The sequence below is a fragment of the Balaenoptera borealis genome (genome assembly GCF_965194805.1).
Source record: "Balaenoptera borealis genome assembly, chromosome: 17".
In the NCBI taxonomy this organism is placed as follows: Eukaryota; Metazoa; Chordata; class Mammalia; order Artiodactyla; family Balaenopteridae; genus Balaenoptera; species Balaenoptera borealis.
The window spans coordinates 25,478,187-25,499,084 of record NC_138876.1 but is presented as its reverse complement, the minus strand read 5'-3'; the positions used below and the strand labels follow the sequence as shown (position 1 = coordinate 25,499,084).

Here is a 20,898-nt window from a genome sequence, read left to right as displayed (position 1 = left end):
ACTAACACACCATTGTAAAGCAATTATACTCCAATAAAGATGTTAAAAAAAAAATAACACTGTACAGAGACTCACTGATTTGGCAATTAATTAACTTTAAATGAGGATAATAAAACAAACGTGGATGTGGTTACTGTTATTCAGTGATCAGGATAGGAGTTATTGAATTAAAAAATAAAAATTTAGTTTATGCAAAAAAAGAAGGGTTTCAATTTTGTTTTGTCAAATTTGTTTTCCTCTCAGAAGGGACTAATTCACAGAGTATCCCAATGGCATGCTAGTGTAGGGAGGAAAAAACTCAGAATCAGACTGGGCCATGACTAAGGGAACTGATCTAACCACTTCTGGGACAGGTGGTGAAGAGTTAAGATGTCTAAGAGGCTGTGGTAAATTCAGGTCTGATTCAAACTTGCTTTGATGCAAGAGGGTTCTAACCTGGTGGAGGAAGGCCCAGTAGGTCTTTCTGGGCAGCAGTAGCTCTAGTAGTCAGATGGGTAGTACCTTATTGATTATGATGTCAAGGTACTGCAATGACAAGATTTGTTAGCTCCATGACAGAATGGATAAAGCAGCTTAAAGACTGTCAGCATCTGCAGCTGAGCAGATTTAGAGGACAAATATTTTCAAATAGTCAATCTATGGGTCTGAAATGCCCTAACAACTGTCTACTGAAGAGTGAAGGATTCCGGTTCTGGAATCAGACTCTCAAGGATTGAACCTAGGATAAGCCACATGAGAAAGTCACTTCACCTTTCTGTGCCTCAATATCCACATCTGTAAAATAGGGATAATACAAGTACCTAAGCTCACAGGATTGATGTGACTATTACATAAATTGATACTTGTAAAACACTTTGAACAGTATCTGAAACATAGTAATAAATATTAGTTACTAATAACTCAGTTTTGTAAATATATATGCTACTAATTGAACCCAAATGTTTATTGATAGGCAAAATTTAATTGAACTTTGATGTTAAATAGCATATCTTTTCTAATTCTCTGCTTTCTATACATGCATATTTAGAACAAATGATAGAACTGATTGGGTTAGAAGAGTATTACAGCTATTTAAACCAGGGTTCATTTGTCTTTTGAATTCAAAATGGCTATGTACTTCTCTAACTACTTGATTTTACATTCTATCCTTTTGGATGAAATATGAAAATGTAATTAGCAGCTTTCTATAAGGTCTAAGAAAAGGGCTACAAGGTGAGAGAGCATTCATCTTTTGTTTTGTTTACTCCCTTCACCTGAAGTCCATGCTGCTCTATTGCAAAGGCATTGAAACTCCATCACAAAAGAAATAGTTTCACACAGAAGGGAGGCTGGGCATAAAAAGGAATAGACACATACAAATTCCTATTAGATCTCAGCTTGATTCTCAACATGCCTGGTACTCCTTTCACAAAATCTACACATTCTTTTGTATTCTAGAGTTCATTCTGATAATACTAGGCACTCAGCTTGTTGGTCGCTCCATTACAAATTTTTTAACAAGTCACCTCTGTTGTTCAGCTTGCATTTTATTCACCAACACGGCACAGAAGGGCACACACATGTGCACCCACACTACCAACAGAACAGAAATAAAGAAGATTCAAATCAAGGATGTGTTTACAACTGGACTTGATTATGTGCAAAAGCATAAAAAATAACTGTTGGTGACATAATCTATCAAAAGTTTGTCTAGCTTTATATGAATTTTGCCTCATATTTTCATCTCATATGAGTATTTCAAAACAATAGCGTAGAAATGTCCATGCATGCAAAAGGCTTCCTTTTACAATTAATAACCTGTACAGAACTCTTTGCTCTCTGTATGCTCTGGCTGTGAAACTACTTGTGTAAATAGCTTCAAGGTTGCATTTTGGGATCATTATACTACCACTTGGATACCTCATGATGTTAAAGGCTCTGTCCCTTAAAGATGATTACAAGGTATCCAATTAAAACTTCGAGTTGCACAACAATGTGAATGTACTTAGTGCCACTGAACTCTGCCGTTAAATATGGTTAAAATAGTTATGTTTTATATTGTATGACTTTTAGCACAATAAAAAAACTTTTAAAAAACCTTCAATTTTATGAAAAATATATATAGATGTAAGTTAAATATATGACAATTTACTTTCAAAAGTTCTAAAAAGCAAAACTTTTAAAATCAGTCCCAAATAAAATCAGTGTGTTACTTATTTTTAGAACACCATCTAGCACTAGAAAAGTTTGGTAGAAGTTGCATTAATTGATGTAATAAGTGAGAGCTTCACCAGTATTTTGGGAAGTGTTACATTTTTACGTATCAGGGAGATTCCAAATACTCATGGTTATTATTATAGTACAATACTATTAAACTATGAACTCACAATGAGGTGTGTTATACTAATACAGCATTTTAGTTAAGGTGAGCCAAGTGAATCATATATCAATTATCTAGGGGCTACTATTGATACAATATCTACACGGAAGCTTGGCTCCATCCTGGATGCTGGGCCAATTTTGCCCTAGAGCAAACAATCTCTAAATTCTAGGTTAGCAGCTCACAGAAAACAATGAAATCATTCTGGCTCTGAAAATAAATATAACAAAATTTTATTATTGCTATTTTGTAATAATTAGGAAATAAAAGATGTTACTTAATAAAAATTCATTGTTCTGACCATGGCACCCAATTATCCAGTAAGTTACAAGCTGCAGAAATCTAGTCCTACTTTGAACTCATAACAGTACATGAAATCCTAATTTATTTTCCTATAGTAATGTCTTGTGTGATACTCTTGTCAATCCATAAACTAGCCTTACTGAATAAATCCGTAATAACTACTTTCAGGCTTCTCTAAAGCTGGCTTTCTATCTATAATGTGACAATTTGCTTACTACCAAAAATTCAAAACTGCCTATTTGACATATTTTAAATATATAGGCATTGTAAAAAAAAAAAAAACAAAAAAAACAAAAAAAACCCCACTTGTAGCAAAGATAGTTCAATTTTATTTAATTGTTCCGGGAGCAAATATCCATTCAACTGCAAGCCAGTAGCTTATCTGCAATTTGGCAGTTGTAACATTTCCCAATAACTGAAAATTAATTTGGTGTTTAAAAAGCAATGAGAGGGGAGGAGCTTCAAGATGGCAGAAGAGTAAGACGCGGAGATCACCTTCCTCCCCACGGATACATCAGAAATACATCTACATGTGGAACACCTCCTACAGAACACCTACTGAACGCTGGCAGAAGACCTCAGACCTCCCAAAAGGCAAGAAACTCCCCATGTACCTGGGTAGGGCAAAAGAAAAAAGAAAAAACAGAGACAAAAGAATAGGGACGGGACCTGCACCAGTGGGAGGGAGCCGTGAAGGAGGAAAGGTTTCCACACACTAGGAAGGCCCTTCGTGGGCAGAGACTGTAGGTGGCGGAGGGGGGAAGCTTCGGAGCCACGGAGGAGGGGGCAGCCACAGGGGTGCAGAGGGCAAAGCGGAGAGATTCCCGCACAGAGGATCAGAGTGGACCAGCACTCACCAGCCGGAGAGGCTTGTCTGCTCACCCGCCGGGGCGGGCAGGGCTGGGAGCTGAGGCTCGGGCTTCAGTCGGAATCGCAGGGAGAGGACTGGGGTTGGCGGCGTGAACACAGCCTGAACGGGGCTAGTGCGCCACAGCTAGCCAGGAGGGAGTCCGCGAAAAGGTCTGGAGCTGCCGAACGGGCAAGAGACTTTTTCTTCCCTCTTTGTTTCCTGGTGTGCGAGGAGAGGGGATTCAGAGCGCCGCCTAAATGAGCTCCAGAGGCGGGCGCAAGCCGCGGCTATCAGCGCGGACCCCAGAGACGGGCGTGAGATGCTAAGGCTGCTGCTGCCACCACCAAGAAGCCTGTGTGTGAGCACAGGTCACTCTCCACACTGCCCCTCCAGGGAGTCTGTGCAGCCTGCCACTGCCAGGGTCCCGTGATCCAGGGACAACTTCCCCGGGAGAACGCATGATGCGCCTCAGGCTGCTGCAACGTCACGTCGGCCTCTGCCGACGCAGGCTCACCCCACATCCATACCCCTCCCTCGCTGCAGCCTGAGTGAGCCAGAGCCCCCGAGCCCCCGAAGCAGCTGCTCCTTTAACCCCGTCCTGTGTGAGCAAAGAACAGACACCCTCAGGCGACCTACACGCAGAGGCGGGTCCAAATCCAAACCTGAACCCTGGGAGCTGTGCAAACAAAGAAGAGAAAGGGAAATTTCTCCCAGCAGCCTCAGGAGCAGAGGATTAAATCTCCACAATCAACTTGATGTACCCTACATCTGTGGAATACCTGAATAGACAATGAATCATCCCAAATTGAGGAGGTGGACTTTGAGAGCAAAGATATACATATATTTTTCCCTTTTTCTCTTTCTGTGAGTGTGTATGTGTATGCTCCTGTGTGTGATTTTCTCTGTATAGCTTTGCTTTTACCATTTGTCCTAGGGTACTGTCTGTCCATTTTTTTTTTTTATTATTACTTTAAAAAATTTTTTTCTTAATAATTATTTTTATTTTTTATTTTAATTACTTTATTTTATTTTATTTTATTTTATTTCTTTCTTTCTTTCTATTTTTTCTCCCTTTTATTCTGAACCGTGTGGATGAACGGCTCTTGGTACTCCAGCCAGGCGTCAGGGCTGTGCCTCTGAGGTGGGAGAGCCAAGTTCAGGACACTGGTCCACAAGAGACCTCCCAGCTCCACGTAATATCAAATGGTGAAAATCTCCCAGAGATCTCCATCTCAACCCCAAGACCCAGCTTCACTCAACGACCAGCAAGGTACAGTGCTGAACACCCTATGCCAAACAACTCGCAAGGCAGGAACACAACCCCATCCATTAGCAGAGATGTTGCCTAAAATCATAATAAGGCCACAAACACCCCAAAACACACAACCAGACATGGGCCTGCCCACCAGAAAGACAAGATCCAGCCTCATCCACCAGAACACAGGCACTAGTCCCCTCCACCAGGAACCCTACACAACCCGCTGAACCAACCTTAGCCACTGGGGACAGACACCAAAAACAACGGAAACTACAAACCTGCAGCCTGCGAAAAGGAGACCTCAAACACGGTAAGTTAAGCAAAATGAGAAGACAGAAAAACCCACAGCAGATGAAGGAGCAAGGAAAAAATGCACCAGACCTAACAAATGAAGAGGAAATAGGGAGTATACCTAAAAAAGAATTCAGAAAAATGATAGCAAAGATGATCCAAAATCTTGGAAATAGAATAGAGAAAATACAAGAAATGTTTAACAAGGACCTAGAAGAACAAAAGAGCAAACAAACAGTGATGAACAACACAATAAATGAAATTAAAAATTCTCTAGAAGGGATCAGTAGCAGAATAACTGAGGCAGAAGAACGGATCAGTGAACTGGAAGATAAAATAGCGGAAATAACTACTGCAGAGCTGAACAAAGAAAAAAGAATGAAAAGAATTGAGGACAGTCTCAGAGACCTCTGGGACAACATTAAATGCACCAACATTCGAATTATAGGGGTCCCAGAAGAAGAAGAGAAAAAGAAAGGGACTGAGAAAATATTTGAAGAGATTATAGTTGAAAACTTCCCTAATATGGGAAAGGAAATAGTTAATCAAGTCCAGGAAGCACAGAGAGTCCCATACAGGATAAACCCAAGGAAAAACACACCAAGACACATATTAATCAAACTATCAAAAATTAAATACAAAGAACAAATATTAAAAGCAGCAAGGGAAAACCAACAAATAACACACAAGGGAATCCCCATAAGGTTAACAGCTGATTTTTCAGCAGAAACTCTGGAAGCCAGAAGGGAGTGGCAGGACACATTTAAAGTGATGAAGGAGAAAAAATCTACAAGCAAGATTACTCTACCCAGCAAGGATCTCATTCAGATTTGATGGAGAAATTAAAAGTTTTACAGAGAAGCAAAAGCTAAGAGAATTCAGCACCACCAAACCAGCTTTACAACAAATGCTAAAGGAACTTCTCTAGGCAGGAAACACAAGAGAAGGAAAACACCTCCAATAACAAACCCAAAACAATTAAGAAAATGGGAATAGGAACATACTTATCGATAATTACCTTAAACGTAAATGGATTAAATGCTCCAACCAAAAGACATAGACTGGCTGAATGGATACAAAAACAAGACCCGTATATATGCTGTCTACAAGAGACCCACTTCAGACCTAGGGACACATACAGACTGAAAGTGAGAGGATGGAAAAAGATATTCCATGCAAATGGAAATCAAAAGAAAGCTGGAGTACCAATAATCATATCAGACAAAATAGGCTTTAAAATAAAGACTATAACAAGAGACAAAGAAGGACGACGCTACATAATGATCAAGGGGTCAATCCAAGAAAAAGATATAACAATTGTAAATATTTATGCACCCAACATAGGAGCACCTCAATACATAAGGCAAATACTAATAGCCATAAAAGGGGAAATCGACAGTAACACAATCATAGTAGGGGACTGTAACACCCCACTTTCACCAGTGGACGGATCATCCAAAATGAAAATAAGAAAGGAAACACAAGCTTTAAATGATACATTAAACAGGATGGACTTAATTGATATTTATAGGACATTCCATCCAAAACCAACAGAATACACATTCTTCTCAAGTGCTCATGGAACTTTCTCCAGGATAGATCATATCTTGGGTCACAAATCAAGCCTTGGTAAATTGAAGAAAATTGAAATAATATCAAGTATCTTTTCCAACCACAATGCTATGAGACTAGATATCAATTACAGGAAAAAATCTGTAAAAAATACAAACACATGGAGGCTAAACAATACACTACTTAATAACCAAGAGACCAATGAAGAAATCAAAGAGGAAATCAAAAAATACCTAGAAACAAACGACAATGAAAACACGACCACCCAAAACCTATGGGAGGCAGCACAAGCAGTTCTAAGAGGGAAGTTTATAGCAATACAATCCTATCTTAAGAAACAAGAAACATCTCAAATAAACAACCTAACCTTAAACCTAAAGCAATTAGAGAAAGGAGAACAAAAAAGCCACAAAGTTAGCAGAAGGAAAGAAATCATAAAGATCAGATCAGAAATAAATGAAAAAGAAATGAAGGAAACTATAGCAAAGATCAATAAAACTAAAAGCTTGTTCTTTGAGAAGATAAACAAAATTGATAAACCATTAGCCAGACTCATCAAGAAAAAAAGAGAGTAGACTCAAATCAATAGAATTAGAAATGAAAAAGGAGAAGTAACAACTGACACTGCAGAAATACAAAGGGTCATGAGAGATTACTACAAGCAACTCTATGCCAATAAAACGGAAAACGTGGAAAAAACGGACAAATTCTTAGAAATGCGCAACCTTCCGAGAGTGAACCAGGAAGAAATAGAAAATATGAACAGAACAATCACAAGCACTGAAATTGAAACTGATTAAAAATCTTCCAACAAATAAAAGCCCGGGACCAGATGGCTTCACAGGCGAATTTTATCAAACATTTAGAGAAGCACTGGCACCTATCCATCTCAAACTCTTCCAAAATATAGCAGAGGGAGGAACACTCCCATACTCATTCTACGAGGCCACCATCACCCTGATACCAAACCCAGACAAAGACGTCACAAGGAAAGAAAACTACAGGCCAATATCACTGATGAACATAGATGCAAAAATCCTCAACAAAATACTAGCAAACAGAATCCAACAGCACATTAAAAGGATCATACCCCATGATCAAGTGGGGTTTATCCCAGGAATGCAAGGATTCTTCAATACACGCATATCAATCAATGTGATACACCATATTAACAAACTGAAGCAGAAAAACTATATGATCATCTCAACAGATGCAGAGAAACCTTTCAACAAAATTCAACACCCATTTATGATTAAAAACCCTCCAGAAAGTAGGCATAGAGGGAACTTTCCCCAAAATAATAAAGGCCATATATGACAAACCCACAGCCAATATCGCCCTCAAAGGTGAAAAACTGAAACCATTTCCACTAAGATCAGGAACAAGACAAGGTTGCCCCCTCTCACCACTATTATTCAACATAGTTTTGGAAGATTTAGCCACAGCAATCAGAGAAGAAAAAGAAATAAAAGGAATCCAAATTGGTAAAGAAGAAGTAAAGCTGTCACTGTTTGCAGATGACATGATACTATACATAGAGAATCCTATAGAAGCCACCAGAAAACTACTAGAGCTAATCAATGAATTCGGTAAAGTAGCAGGATAAAAAATTAATCCACAGAAATCTCTAGCATTCCTATACACTAATGATGAAAAATCTGAAAGTGAAATTAAGAAAACATTCCCATTTACCATTGCAACAAAAAGAATAAAATATTTACGAATAAACCTACCTAAGGAGACAAAAGACCTGTATGCAGAAAATTATAAGACACTGATGAAAGAAATTAAATATGATACAAATAGACGGAGAGATATACCATGTTCTTGGATTGGAAGAATCAACATTGTGAAAATGACTCTACTACCCAAAGCAATCTACAGATTCAATGCAATCCCTATCAAACTACCACTGGCATTTTTCACAGAATAAGAACAAAAAATTTCATAATATGTATGGACACACAAAAGACCCCGAATAGCCAAAGCAATCTTGAGAAAGAAAAATGGAGCTGAAAGAATCAGGCTCCCTGACTTCAGACAATACCACAAAGCTACGGTAATCAAGACAGTATGGTACTGGCACAAAAACAGAAATATAGATCAATGGAACAGGAGAGAAAGCCCAGAGATAAACCCACGCACATATGGTCACCTTATCTTTGAAAAAGGAGGCAAAAATATACAGTGGAGAAAAGACAGCCTCTTCAATAAGTGGTGCTGGGAAAACTGGACAGGTACATGTAAAAGTGTGAAATTAGAACACTCCCTAACACCATAAACAAAAATAAACTCAAAATGGATTAAAGACCTAAATGTAAGGCCAGACACTATCAAACTCTTAGAGGAAAACATAGGCAGAACACTCTATGACATAAATCACAGCAAGATCCTTTTTGACCCACCTCCTAGAGAAATGGAAATAAAAACAAAAATAAATGAATGGGACCTAATGAAACTTAAAAGCTTTTGCACAGCAAAAGAGACCATAAACAATACGAAAAGACAACCCTCAGAATGGCAGAAAATATTTGGAAATGAAGCAACTGACAAAGGATTAATCTCCAAAATTTACAAGCAACTCATGCAGCTCAATATCAAAAAAAACAAACAATCCAACTGAAAAATGGGCAGAAGACCGAAATGGATATTTCTCCAAAGAAGATATACAGATTGCCAACAAACACACGAAAGAATGCTCAACATCATTAATCATTAGAGAAATGCAAGTCAAAACTACAAGGAGATATCATCTCACACCGCTCAGAATGGCCATCATCCAAAAATCTACAAACAATAAATGCTGGAGAGGGTGTGGAGAAAAGGGAACCCTCTTGCACTGTTGGTGGGAATGTAAATTGATACAGCCACTGTGGAGAACAGTATGGAGGTTCCTTAAAAAACTAAAAATAGAGCTACCATATGACCCAGCAGTCCCCCTACTGGGCATATACCCTGAGAAAACTATAATTCAAAAAGAGTCATGTACCACAGTGTTCATTGCAGCTCTATTTACAATAGCCAGGACATGGAAGCAACCTAAGTGTCCATCGACAGATGAATGGATAAAGAAGATGTGGCACATATATACAATGGAATATTACTCAGCCATAAAAAGAAACGAAATTGAGTTATTTGTAGTGAGGTGGATGGACCTAGAGTCTGTCATACGGAGTGAAGTAAGTCAGAAAGAGAAAAACAAATACCGTATGCTAACATATATATATCGAATCTAAGAAGAAAAAAAAAAAATGGTCATGAAGAACCTAGGGGCAAGACGGGAATAAAGACACAGACCTACTAGAGAATGGACTTGAGGATATGGGGAGGGGGAAGGGTAAGCTGTGACAAAGTGAGAGAGTGGCATGGACGTATATACACTACCAAACATAAAATAGATAGCTAGTGGGAAGCAGCTGCATAGCACAGGGAGATCAGCTCGGTGCTTTGTGACCATCTAGAGGGGTGGGATAGGGAGGGTGGAGTGAAGGAGATGCAAGAGGGAAGAGGTATGGGGACATATGTATATCTATAACTGATTCACTTTGTTATAAAGGAGAAAGTAACACACCACTGTAAAGCAATTAAACTCCAATAAAGATGTTAAAAAGAAAATTTAAAAATAAATAAATAAATAAAATTAAATAAAAAAAGCAATGAAATCTAGAAAAACACAATAAGAAATTCTATTGTATATTTAAAAGAATTAAAACAGAAAAGCAAAATTAAAAGTTTACAGTGTTGCAATATTTTATTAACACCTCCTTTTACCTCAATTTCAATTTGCATGAGTGTTTTTAATTATCCTTAAGATATTTTTCTACACATTTGGCAGAATATACCTGCCAAATCCCAACTCTGCCAGACAGATTTAGGTCAGGAAGATATTCTCACAGGGACTATAACATAGGTTTGTGGGATTGTTTTTTATTATGAAAAGTTCCAAACATACATGAAGCAGAGAGAATAGTAAAATAAACACCTGTGAACCCATCTTCTACTTTCAACACTTATCAACATTTGCCAATTTTGTTTCATTTGCTTTGTCTTATCCCCTTCCCTGTATTCCCACACTGAGAATACTTTAAAACAACTCCCAATACCACATCCTTTTCTATAAATGCTGCAGTATTTATTGTTAACAGTTATAAAAAATAATAACAATGTGACTAACATATCTAACAAAACTAGCAACAATCTTTTTCTAGCATGTAATAACAATTTCTTGATCCCATTTCCCAAATTTTCTCCAAAGGGGGGAAAAAAAAGAAAAAACAAAACAAAACAAACTACTCTTACAGTTGCTTTGATCAAATCAGGATCCAAACAAAATTTATAGATTTCATTTGGTGGATATGTCACTGAAGTCTCTTTTAATGTTGAAAATCTCTGACCCCCATCTTATTTTTATTGTCATATATTTATGGAAAAATATGGTCTTTTGAAGGCAGGGAGAATAAAAATAGGATAAAACTCAACTGATCAAAATCTTACTGTCATCTAGTTTTTGCTGAGAGTTATTAATTTTACGAAATTATTAAAGCAAGCAGTTTTCTCTGTTTCGAGAACAGCTCTGGAGCTAAGAGGGCTAATAATGTGGACACGGTTCCTGATCCACCTAAGTCCCATCTCAACCAGAGCAGCTCTGTTTCTTTCTGCTTTATATCTGGGACTTTCACATCGAATCCAGCATTAAGCCTGGATTCAAATTCTTCCCTTTACTGAATTTTTTAACCACACTCTGCATATTGCCTCCTACATATGCCACATCTTTTCTGCAGGCAAAGCACCCTGAACCCCTGAATTCTCAAAGTTCCACTGCCTAAGGCCTCTTTACTTCACAGAATTTCCATCCATTTTAGGATGACAGAATGGGGGGGGGGGGTACATCATTAAACAACACTTTTAAGGAGTTTCTCAGTTTTTCCAAAAAGTTATCACTAAAATCTTTTTAACTTGGGCTCTAGACTCACCTTGCTGGGAGTCATGTTTGTACATATTCATAACAGAGGGAATTCCAAGATCACTTACGCTTACAATAGATAGAATCCTACCATGTTCTGAGGTTTATTTTCCTGGACCAAAGTCCATTAGAAATGCCCAATTAAAGGGAGAGAATTTGCTACTGCTAGAAATTTAGAAAATAGAGTATCTGATATATTCATTTATTTACTAAATGAACAAATGTTATATTTTTAAAAAACCAAATGGCATAATATTAACCTGTTATCATTCATTGAACCCTTACTATATGTAAGGATATGTGCCAAGTTCTTTACACATATCAGTTAGATTGATCTTCAAAACAACCTTTGAGGTAGCACTATTATCTCCATTTTAAATATGGAAAAAATGGAAACTTAAATAACTTAAGACAACTATCAAAAATTACAAAGCCAGCAAGGGGAAGAGCTAAGACTTGAATTCATGGAATACAAACCTGTCTTGAGCCTGCCTTAACCATTATTACCTATAGAGCCTGGAGTCTACTAGTGAACAAGCAGCCGTGAAAGTCATTGAGGAAATCCTACTACAACAAAACCTGACAAGATCCATGATACAGATTCTGAACAAAAGAGAAAAAATGAAATATTTTTTGGATATTTTGTTGAGAAAAATGGAGAATGTATTTTATAGTATATTTATAAATGCATTTGTCCTAAATGACCAAATAATTATTTAGTATCATTAACAATAGAGGAGTAAATTTCTATATTCTTGAAAATAATATCATTTATATAATTTATATAAAGATGTATTCTTAATAAATGAGTTGTTTTATGTTCTGTAGGCTCAACACTTTTTAGGGGTAGATTTAAGAATTCAGGGAGTAGCAGAATCTGTTAAGTAACTTTTGTATTCATAATTATTACAAAATAAAATGTTAGTCATAAAGACCCTGTGATTTGCAGCCTTGTAAACCTAGATTTGATCAGCTTTGGTATTTACTATTGTGTGACCTTGAGCAAGTTATTAAATCTTTCTGAATCTTTTTCCTAATCTGCAAAATAATACCCACTCCATAGGATTGTTGTGAAGAGTGACCTGTAAAGCATCTTGCCCAGCAGGTGCTTAATATACACAATAACACTAACACATACACACACACAAAAACGTACACTATACCCTGTGCCCTTTCACATCTCTTCTTTTAAAAAATTTAAAGTCAATATATGGTTTTGTAAATAAATGAAATTAACCATTCATTTTTTCTAAACTTTGCCAAATGTGATGCTCAGCAGTAATAGCAGTAATCTAACAATGGAAACAAATAAGAAAACTTAACAATGGAAACAAATAAGAATGATAGAGTATCAGTTTTGAAAGAGACTTTATCAGTCATTTAGTCCAAATCATCAGATTCTATAAATATCCTTTTAGTCCCTTAACCTTCCACAGGGAATATATATACACATAAAGGAGCATAAAGGAATTATTGAAATAAATCTACCTAAGGTGCATTGTTCAAGGAACACAATGAATTGTACTAGTGGAGAAATGGTCTTATTTATTGTTTCAGTTCCCCAAAAGACTTTTCTTCTATAGTTATTTTTATTCTTTTCAGAAACAATCTCAAACTGTTTTGTCCATAAGCACAGGAAGAAAAAAAAAACATTTTATGTTAGTCTGGAAAGGGCTACTCTTCTAAATACAACTGAAGTAACAAATCTCACTACTGTTATCTTAATACATTCACCATCGCTGTTGTTGCCCTTGTCATTGGATTACTGGCAACATCCTTATCATCATTATCATAACCAAAAGCATCTAATCGTCACCCAAAATTTCATTCCAAATATCCGTACCTTTTCAAGTTAGCTATTATTTACTATGTGTAAAAGACTACATTAATTGCTGAGAAACTTACAAATGGAAATTCTACACCTTGAATATGAATATATTTCAGCTTTTCATACAAAGACACTTTTGACTAGAAATCATTTTGGTATACAGATAAGGCTGAAACAAATTTGAGACAGTTTTTTCCTTCACTTGGTGCACATGTAAAACTTATTTGGATTAATATCACTAGTTGATAAGCAATGACACTATTGGTATTTGAGTCTATGCCTCTTGATTCAAACTTTTGCATATATAGATCAATTTATTTCCTTTTAAGAAAATTGATAGACATATTATGTTAAAACAAACCAACCCTCCACTGAGCTAATAAAATACAATTTTTGAGAGGTGGTCATTCATTAACAACGAACTAGATCTTATGGAAAATTAGTGATGATTTAATAAATAACCAGTGGTGATTAATAAATAACCTGTCTCTAATCTCATGTTGGACCAATCTACAACTAACACATGGGTTGTGTCTGAAAGATATTACCAGAAGGCTGTTAACATTTTAAAATGCACAATCTGATGGGAACAATGTAAAAATGATAGGTATCCAGATTAACTCACAAGATCAACTTGACCTGAAATCAGTGTTCACGAAAATTATAGAATATTTTAACTGTACAAGGGATTTCATGATCATCTGTTTCAATTCTTTGTTTTACAAATGAGATAGCTGAAGTACAAAAAGATTGAATGATTTACAATATCAATCCTGTAGGAAAATGCATTCTAAGCTCCAGTTAGAATATCAAGAATCATATCCCAACAGGGTTTGGGACTTCACTGGGACAAGAGAGGTTAAAGTCCCTAGCCATGAATAACTTAATTACTAAACCTGCATGGAAAACACTGTTTAATCTTTTTATGCCTGTAACATTATACTCAAAGGCATGTCCAAGTTGATCACTAAGGTGGAGAAATGGGAAAAAATGTTTATACTGAAGGGTAGTATTTTCAAATTGGAATATGGATATGTGTAGTAGTCTGAGAATGATTGTACTCTTGTTCTGCCTTATTCTCATCAGATTTGTATCTCTTTTTCCCCACTGTTAGAGGGTGAAAGCCCTTGTACTACTGTGTGATAAAGTATTCAAGTTCCTTATGTTGTTTAGATATATCAGAAGTTGTGAAGTGTAGAATCATTCTAAATATTCTAAATTGCTTAATAAGCTACAATTCACATGGAAATATCTGATATTACATTATAAAAGAAGCTTTTTTACTTATATGTGTAAAGTGTATTAATAGAAGTGTATAAAGCATTTAGCTTTTAAAAGAAGCTATGTGAAAAATGTGTTTTGGATTGTCTTCAATGGAAAAATGGTTGGAAATTAATCATTTTGTATCTGAGTACAAAAGGAGCTAACATAGCATCACCTCCACTCCTCCCAATTTACTTGTAGGAATAGTTAACTGTTCAAAGCCCTGATCAAAGGTAAAAAGAGAGAAAGATCATCTAAAAATATGAGTTTAAAAAACAACAAACTAATCTATTTACTTTTGTTTCTACTTACCACACGAAACATAAGAATAATTAATAATAACTTTTAACTAAATACTTAAAAATTAATTTATATTCATATTATTATTAAGAATCTATAAGGAACATAAATTATTTGTGCATGTTGTATTGTGTGTTGGTTAAATGATTTACAAAGTCTTTGTAACTAACTTTAAAACACCAATGAAACATTCTTTTTTTTTTTTTCTCCAATGAATAAAATCTTGTTTTTAATGCAGTTTTTGTCAAAACTCTCCCTGGAGATCAAGGATACAGTATATAATCCCATAAAAGTATTCAATGTTGCCCATATATGTATGACTTTCATTCAAACTACCATCAGATAATTTTTGCTTATTTTCACATTTCTATTCTTCTATTTCTTTTTCTATTTAACAAAAATTTTGTTATTTAAATGTTTCTTACATAATACTTATTCTAAATAAATAATTATATTTTATTTCTTAAATTTTAGTTGTTAGAGATTCTTTACAATTAAACGATGCTAGACCCTAATTAGCAATAACCATTTAGCAAAAAAAAAAACACACGTAAAATGAAACAATTATAATTTATTAGGCATAATATATTACAAAATAAATAAGAGACCCTGAAAGCCTTTGGACAGTATGCTGCAAAAGGGTCACATGTGGCTTACAGGTAAAGTTTTGAAATCAGAACTATTAGAAATCATAGACTAAGTTCTATTTTTATACACTTTTTCATATTTAGAGATGATAAGGATAGTATTTTAAATAATATTCTGATTTTAATTTCTGAACTCCAAATACTTTTTAAGGTTAATCTGAATTTAATTTATGGGTTAGGTAATTCATTTAAATTCAGTGAAGGGTAAAAAGGGACCACGAAAAAAAATCCAAAGGAAGTCTACCGTCACTCTTTATGGCCACATTCACCACACTTACTTATGCTGACAGAAGTTTGATTGTCCTGGGTTTTATTTATGATGCCCTGAGCAGTAGCTGTTATCCCCATTTCAAGGATGAGGAATCTGAGGCCTCAAGGTCACCCCAAGAGAAACTTGTGCAGCTGAGATTCACAACCAAGTCTCTTGAACTAACACCTACCTTTAACCACTGTAGTAAACAATGGCATATCAAGCATATTGCACATTCAGAATGGACATTCCCTTTTCCATATGGTAAAAAGTTTTCATTAATAATCAGAAAATGGATAAGTAATAATGGCTAGAAAAGAAATACAGTGAAAACATTTCTGTTATTGAACTGTGTGCATAATAATACATATAATTATATGCATAATATGTATAATTATACAATAATAATTATATATAATAATGTATATTATAGTAGTAAAAATTCAAAATAAGAAAATAAATGTTATAGTACAATAAAGGAAAGATGTACTGGAGTAATATTTTAATTATATGAGTGTAATTTTGAAAAATATGGAAAAACAAAATTTTACTGAAGTTTGGACTGTATTTCAGTTTTTAAAACTTTACAGAAATAAAGAATTCCAAGTATCTACATAGGATGACTCAAATGAAATAAGTCAAGATCTCTTTCTTTGCCTTACAATCACTGCTCTATTATGTTAATACTGTTTAAATGAAGGAATGCAGAGTACACGGGGATTGAGGACACAAACCAAAGTGAGCTGGAAGGATTCCAAATCATTAAAAAACTTACTCTAAAAAAATGATTGTGTTTGCTTAGTTCTAGTGGGTCAAGGGCAAAAACACGAAGTAAAATAAAATAGCAGTGGTGAATTGGTGTGTGTGGGGGGCGTATGAAAACATTTTAAAAAATTAATTGCACATTTCAATATGGTTTGCATTGATTGTAAACTTTCTATAATAAGTTTAGAAACAATTCTTTTGCATCAAAGAAATTAAATAGAATCACGTCATCTTTAATTCTTTATTTTTTATTTTATTATATAAAAGCTGAAAAAAAAAAGGAATTGTTCCATTCAATTCAATGAGTAGTTCCTGGCCACTCTGGGACCCCTTCCTGTACACTCATGAAGCCAGCCTGATGCCCCCACTTTCATCTCCTAAAATTGTTATGTTCTCCCCAACGTCACTGACCTTGTTTATCTAGACTCTCTATATCATTTTCTTAGCTAGTGTCTATTCATCTGTGAGGACTCAGCTCAGAGAAGCTATCACTGAGTACTCATTACCTTAGAATTTATTGGATTGAGGGTTGCTCATATAAGTCTTCATAGTATCCAGTGCTTATTCTGGTCATATAAGTCATTATATTATTTTAAAATTTTAATTTAAATATCTTTTCCTTCACTACTTGATATTTATTTGTGTATCCTGTGTATCCTGCTTTCTTAGCACTCACCACGTTTGTGCAATAAATGTAGAATTCCAATTATGTACCAAAAACATAGAAATGCTGAGATTTTCAGGTAATCACAATACCTTGCAATCATTTTAAACACCAGGTGTTAAAAAAGACTGCGTCAGCATGGCCCTCCTTTTTCATTTTCTTTGTTTTGTCTCACAAACAATCAATATTATTTAAGCAATTATCAGTCATACCTGACAGAGCTTCCTTAAATATAAATTGAATTGTCACAAGTTGCTTAAAAAGAATAACAAAAATGAGGATATTTAGTTCAGTTCACTCGAGATTTATGGCCTCATGTCGTTCAGGAGGCAATACAGAATGCTACCGATCCAATAAAAACAAGCTGCCTGTTCTCTGCCAAATCTCTGCTAACTTGAGGAAAGACATCTTCCTGGTCACCTGATCCTTTTAACAGTATTTGCGATGACCTACTCTGTGTCCATGTTAGGTCCTGAGGTACAGGTTCTGCCCCTTGATGCTCCTTCCTTGAGTACCTCCTTCTGTTAGCCTCATACATAAAAGCACACAAGTCATTACTTTCTAAATATGTCTTGATTCTAATTGACCACCCTTCTCCTCTCCATTTCCATCCTTACATCCTCAGTTCAGGCCTATATCATCTCCTCTTTATTGTCCCTGTGTATAAATCTGGAACAATTCCACTTCATTCTCCACACGTTTATGAAAGTGATTTATCTACAACGTAAACCTGATTATCTAACTTCCCTATACGACAGTTTTGCTGTAGAATTGAGCAGATGCGCTACATGAGTAACTTGATATTTTCATCTTCTTTTCTCCCAACTACTTCCCTGGCACTTAATTTCTAAAGTTTATCTAGTTCCCTAGTTTATCTAGTTCTAGTACCACAACTACTGCTAAGAAAAATACTCACAAGCACTTTTTCACTTTCTGTTATGAACTCGAGATCATTAAACCATATTAGTGTTTTATTAATGCTCATTACACAATAGCAACTGTTTTGCGATTTTTAAAGTCTTGATCTGTTATTCAGTCCCTCGAAAAGGGATGTGGAAGCACTAAAAGCCAAACCAAAATCAGAGTATTAAGAATTTAAGCACACACAAAAATATTCTTAAAACAGAGATATAAAATAATTTCATTATATGAAGTTATATGAATTATAATTCATTATATGAATTATATTATTATAATTTCATTATGTATGATTTCATTATATAATTTCATTATAGAAGGTAAAAACTTGGATATACCAAGCAACCATGTAGAGATTTGATCTAAGGAAGATAGAAAGGAAAAAAACCCCTGGAAATTTGGCTTCAAGTTCATGGCCAGATTAGAAGTCAGGTTAATATCCACTTATTCAACAAATATTTATTGAGTGCTGATAATATATAAATAAAAATTCTTGGAGCTGAGAATATACAGTCCCTGCCCTCAAGGATCTCACAGGCTAGTGGAGGACACAACATATTAGTATACACTTATGACCCTGTATAGTAAATTCAGCAGTTAAGATTCTTTCCTTAGTGTTCTGTTTATGCTAATACTTTCTTGGAATGCCTTCTTTCTTCCCCTCTACATGTATGACATCTACCACTTAGCCAACAGAAAATAAGTCTCATCTCCTCCCTAAACCCTCTCTGAATTCTCATCATTCAACCCCCATATTTTTAACTCGCTTGAACTCCTAGGTATCAATACCTGCACCACCCATTCTGATATGCACATGTTGCCATTAGTTCTTATTTAAAGATAATTCTTTATGGCAGCCACTCATGCTGAAATAGGCACTGCAGACACAAGTGTAAAAAACAACAGGCACAGTTTGAGGTCTCATAGAAACGGCAGTCTAGCACTGAAGACAGTCATTAAACGCTGAATTATAGGTAAAAGAAATGAGTACTATGACCCCAGGGTGTGGCATGATAACATGAAATTACAGCAATATTTTTTGTATTACTAGTATGAAAAAAATATAAGAAAGGCTTCATACAGCGCCTCCTACATGGATTTCTTCTCAGGCAGAGGGTTTCAAAAGAAACTGTGGTTAATCACCAAAAACTGTGGGAAACCTAACCTAAATCACATTGAATTTTACTAATATATATAGACAATCATTTAAAATGTTTATAACCAAAATCTCCAAAACATCAAACTCATTTACAAACATGGAATAAGTCTTATTCTGCTGAAATAAGTCACCAAAGGCTTTTTCTCTTTTTTATAAAGAACTTAAAGTTTAGAAATTATCAGTGATTTGTCAGTAAACAACATTCACTGAGAAATCACTATCCTGTAGACTTTATAGAAATATAACGAATTAGCGTTTAAAGTTTCTGTACTTCAGCAACAGGTGGAAATAGAAAAAAAAGTGTCCAGTGCCCTGAGTAGGTTAAAACAATGCAAATTAACAATCTAATTCTAAGCAACACCCATACATTTCTAATGCCAATAAAATATCAATCATTTTGGAAACTGAGGCCAGTGTCTTCATTTATCCCTAATAATTTTTTCATAAAATCTTCTTACAAATATCTTTTATAATGTCCCACGTGTCTGTGGCAGGGAGGAAAACAAACATAAGTTTACTGAATGGGAGTACTTGTACTATATATATCATGTCAGGAAGCTTTAGAATCAGTTTTCAAGCCCCAATTCTCTATTTCCCCTCCATTACTTTCTTCCCTAAACAAATCCAAGAATTAGCTATAAAATGATTCAGTGGTGGGCTTCCCTGGTGGCGCAGTGGTTGAGAATCCGCCTGCCAATGCAGGGGACACGGGTTCATGCCCCGGTCCGGGAGGATCCCACATGCCGTGGAGCGGCTGGGCCCGTGAGCCACAACTACTGAGCCTGCGCGTCTGGAGCCTGTGCTCCGCAACGGGAGAGGCCGCGACAGTGAGAGGCCCGCGCACCGCGATGAAGAGTGGCCCCCGCTCGCCGCAACTGGAGAAAGCCCTCGCACAGAAACGAAGACCCAACACAGCCAAAAGTGAATAAAAAATAAAATAAATTAAAAAAAAAAATGATTCAGTGGAAGAGTGACAAAGGTGAAATTAAGCCTTTGGAAATTAAGAAAAGGAGAAAGCCGTTATCTCCAACCCCTGTCGCCTCCCTCTATAACTCTTCCTAAAGTAGATACATTATCCTGTGAAAAAAATGTTATGTGATTAAATCCACACATCTATGTAATCAATCTTATTAATCATTATCTATGTCAGGTACTCAAGGTCGGACTGAAACATGTGGGCATCCTCAGCTTGCTGATAATTTGTTGCTCCTTCAAACCAATATTCTTTAATTACTACTGAGTGAAATTGGTTTTTAAGTAAAAAAATTGTATACCTTTTTATGTTCAAAACATGGGATTTATCATATGTATCTTAACTTAAGAGTATTTATGAACCAGACAACACATATCTTAGAAGATGTAGTAAACTACTCCCACAAATAACCTGGTAAACAACCCTTTGCCAAACATTAGTAAGTTTCAGAATTTCAGTTGATGGCAACTGCTGATTTCAGCGAATACTCGGTTCACTAGTCTAGAAATTGATGGTACAGATAATACAGAACCTA

General features: G+C 35.7%; 1 protein-coding gene and 1 long non-coding RNA gene across 3 annotated transcripts in view; one reads left to right on the top strand and one right to left on the bottom strand.

The window, feature by feature from the left end:
• CSMD3 (CUB and Sushi multiple domains 3) overlaps nucleotides 1-20,898 on the bottom strand; it is a 1,186,187-nt gene that overhangs the window by 186,470 nt on the left and 978,819 nt on the right. The window lies entirely within an intron of this gene.
• On the top strand, nucleotides 12,914-20,345 carry LOC309615231. The gene is made up of 2 exons (XR_014236654.1): nucleotides 12,914-13,923; nucleotides 20,042-20,345. It is a non-coding gene; the product is annotated as an uncharacterized lncRNA (long non-coding RNA).